The sequence below is a fragment of the Drosophila grimshawi genome, unplaced genomic scaffold (assembly GCF_018153295.1).
Source record: "Drosophila grimshawi isolate 15287-2541.00 unplaced genomic scaffold, ASM1815329v1 contig_848, whole genome shotgun sequence".
Classification (NCBI taxonomy): Eukaryota; Metazoa; Arthropoda; class Insecta; order Diptera; family Drosophilidae; genus Drosophila; species Drosophila grimshawi.
In genome coordinates, this window is record NW_025063692.1 from 21,708,548 (window position 1) to 21,712,062 (window position 3,515).

The window sequence follows — 3,515 nt, forward strand, 5'->3', positions numbered from 1 at the left end:
TCCAAAAATTGGCAACACTGCACACAACGCCTTGGGCAGGGAAAAACAGTCTGAGAGAGTAAGAAACGAGGCTAATGGAAGGGGCCAGCTCGAGTCCTTGTTAAGTCCCTGACGTCGTTATCCGCTTAATTACGATAATCATTCATCAATGTGACATTTGCGTTTGACAGACCAAGCTGAATCACGAACATGATTAATTTTTCGCTCTTCCAAGTAAAGTCCACAGAGAAACATTTGAAGCTGCCAAAGTTACACAGCAAAACTATTCAATATCATATATTTGACTGTTCGCCTTGTTGTTCTTGCATTAACCATGCAGGTCATTCAACTTACTAAGTAATTGGGAACTTATATGGGAACCCAATGACATTCACCTAATATTATTTCGGTAATAAGGAGCATTCTCCAGTCTCGTGGGCTTCACCAAGTTGACTATTTTTTGGAAGAAATATCGTTGTTCAGACAAAAACTCATCTATTGACTGATTGTTCTTATGACACCAATATGATATAGTTTCTCGATACGGACTGCCTACAGAAAAGAACCAAATTTCATCAATAGCTTTTAAGCTGAGGAACAATTATTTATTACTTAAATAATATTCAAGTCTTGTATGATTATATTAATAGTAGACACAATAAACAGGTGAAATCTTGCAAATACGGACTATCCCAGATTTGTATCATACAAAAAAAGCTGCGAAATTATGAAGTTCATGAAAATTGACGGAACTGTTTTCTTAGCTTCTTAGGCTTGGCAACTGGGGGAGTGTCAAGTGTAAGGTACTTGAGGCATTTCAGCTAAGCGACCGATCGAATGGAAGAACAAACGCTTCTCGGTTAATGATAGGGGAGCAGTTCCACAAAATGTTAGACATTAAATAACTTTGGAAACTAGCTATCAGATTGGAGTATTTGACGCGTGTTTGAAACACAAATTATTCTGCACATGAACACTCTCAGCTGCAATATCAGCAGCTTCAATAATGCCTTCAATTCATCTACCAAATTAACTCAGAAAACACTTTAAGTTTTAAGTATGTTTGTGTGTTTTATTTTATTTCTTATACAATACAAGTAAAGTAAGTATATAAGTAAGTATATAATACAAGTAGAGTGGAGAGAGTGTGAAAACGACAGACAAAGGGAGAGTGTGTGGAAAGGACGACCAATCCCGTGGAAGCGCCACTATTCGCCTTGTTGTCCGGTACATCTTGGTCCTTGATTACCTTAATCACTGCACATACAAACATTTTAGATGGTTCAATGTATAAAAGTTGTACAATTTTAATTAAAAAATTATCGAACTTGCGCAGGGATTCGAACTCTATATTCTATTATAGGATAGGAAAAAAATAATATATTTTTGGGTTGGTCGATTTAGTTCAAGCCTTTCTAATTTTAAGAAAAATGTTTTCTCATATTTTAAAATGTTTTCTTAAAAAAAAACGTTGTCATTTATAGAGATATTTACTACATTTCAGGGCCTCTTTTTCTGAGTGCACGCTTGCGATAAACTGCCTGCTGCACTGCGCTGTTCCTCCTGTGTTGTACATCACTCTGGAGATGGAGACTGTGGTTTTTGCAGCCTTAATGCAGGCATGTTCCATGTGTTTGCGTCTATGTGTGTGTGTGTGTGTGTGTGTGTGTGTGTGTGTGTGTGTGTGTGTTCGTGCTACTGTTTACTGCAACAATAACTATAGTTATACCTTGAGCTCAGGTTTCACAGTTGCACGCGAGTACGCAAACACTGGGTGAACGCTTGAGCGAGCGCTGCCTCCATGAGGTGTCCAAGGGGAAGTCGCGGGTCCAAGTCCCAGTCCAAGTCCGAGTCCGAGTCCGAGTCCGAGACCGAGTTTGCTGGTGACGGCGCCAACACGATTGCAACTGAAGAAGAACGGTGAATATTCGGCATAGTCGTAGCAACAATTGACCACCATAGGTATTGCACCGATTGCTGTTGGCGGGTAACGAGCAGCGGCAATGGCCACATACAGAATGCAACATGCCTCATGCCTCATGCCTCATGCAACATGTGTGTTGAGCAATAGGGCAACAGCCATCCGAAACAATCAAATGCAATCAATGTGCCAATCTCTCTCAAAATGATATTGCGCAATTGGCCCAATCTTGATCACAATGGAGTCCACAGTCCACAGTGTCAAGAGCGACTAGAATATATGTACATATATGCAAGTCGACTTCAAAGTTTGCAACGATTGTCCGATCTGCCCGATCGCAAGGTATTCTTAATATTCAATCAAGATTCTCTTGAATACAGTTAATATGCTTTCTTGGCCCAGAGCTTCCCCCATCAACTTGATGTTCTCATTTATTATCATTTCCTTAATAGATATCCTAAAGCAACAAGTGAGCTTTGTTTGTCTTTTGAAACACTTTACATTTGAGAATCGAGTTTGGTTGCTTTAGCAGACAGCTGCTGTCTTTTGGATCACATGAGACATCATCATCTTGTTAGCAATACGGCTTCTGATATACTTATTAAGCACATGGTAATAATTTAATGGAAATTGGCTGTCTTTTAATATGCAATAAACGACTTATTTAACACTTGCACCATGCAAATTGCGATATTAATTTAGGGAAAAGTTGAGCATGAGCCCAAAGCAAATGCAAGCACCGCAGCAACATTACCACACGTACAGGACCAGGACCCGGACAGGCAGATGAGACAACAGCCACGGCGTTTCGGTGGCGCTGGCTCAAATTTACATATGCAAATCAGGAAGCCACCAAAACAATCGCGATGCCTTAGCACCAGTTTCAGTTCCAGTTCCAGTTTCGGTTTCAGTTTCAGTTAAAAAAAAAATAAAAAATACCCTTACAAATGCCAAATACCCTTGGGTTTTCAATCATTACTCAAATTATGATGGTTTAATTTGGCTGCTCTCCAAAACCGCGGTCATTAGCCAGGCCTCAGCCCCCTTGCAAGGCCGGGGGGCATTAATGCATAATGCGTAATGCAATGTTTGTTGAGAAATACGCATCGCATAAAGGGGAAAATTTGTGGCAAACGAGCCAACGACAAGCCAAATAGCTTGTTGGCACCTCAATATATATTGTGTCCCTTTTCTTGACTGACGAACAGAATTAAGTACTGCGGATGGAGTGAAGTAAAAAGCTGAGGTGATTATTAATCTATAAAATATCCTCTAGCTACAGATATAACATATATATTCATAATGAGACTGATGCTTCAGGTGGAAAAATCAATTGAAAAATATTCTACTCATTACAGTTAGCCTGTGATTGGATAATCTCAAGGTGAAATATCTTCAGATTAGAAGTTCTTTGGCCAGATCTGTTGATTCAAATCGGTAGCCTTGTTTTACCACATTTACTACAATATTTAATAATAAAACTGTGAGAAACATTTATTCGTGACTTGAAGTTCGCTAAGCAGATTTAATTATAATTCGAAATAATGATTTATCTGCGTTCATTTTAAAACTATTAAGTTATATAGCTAATTGGGGTCCGTTGACAAAAGCAGAC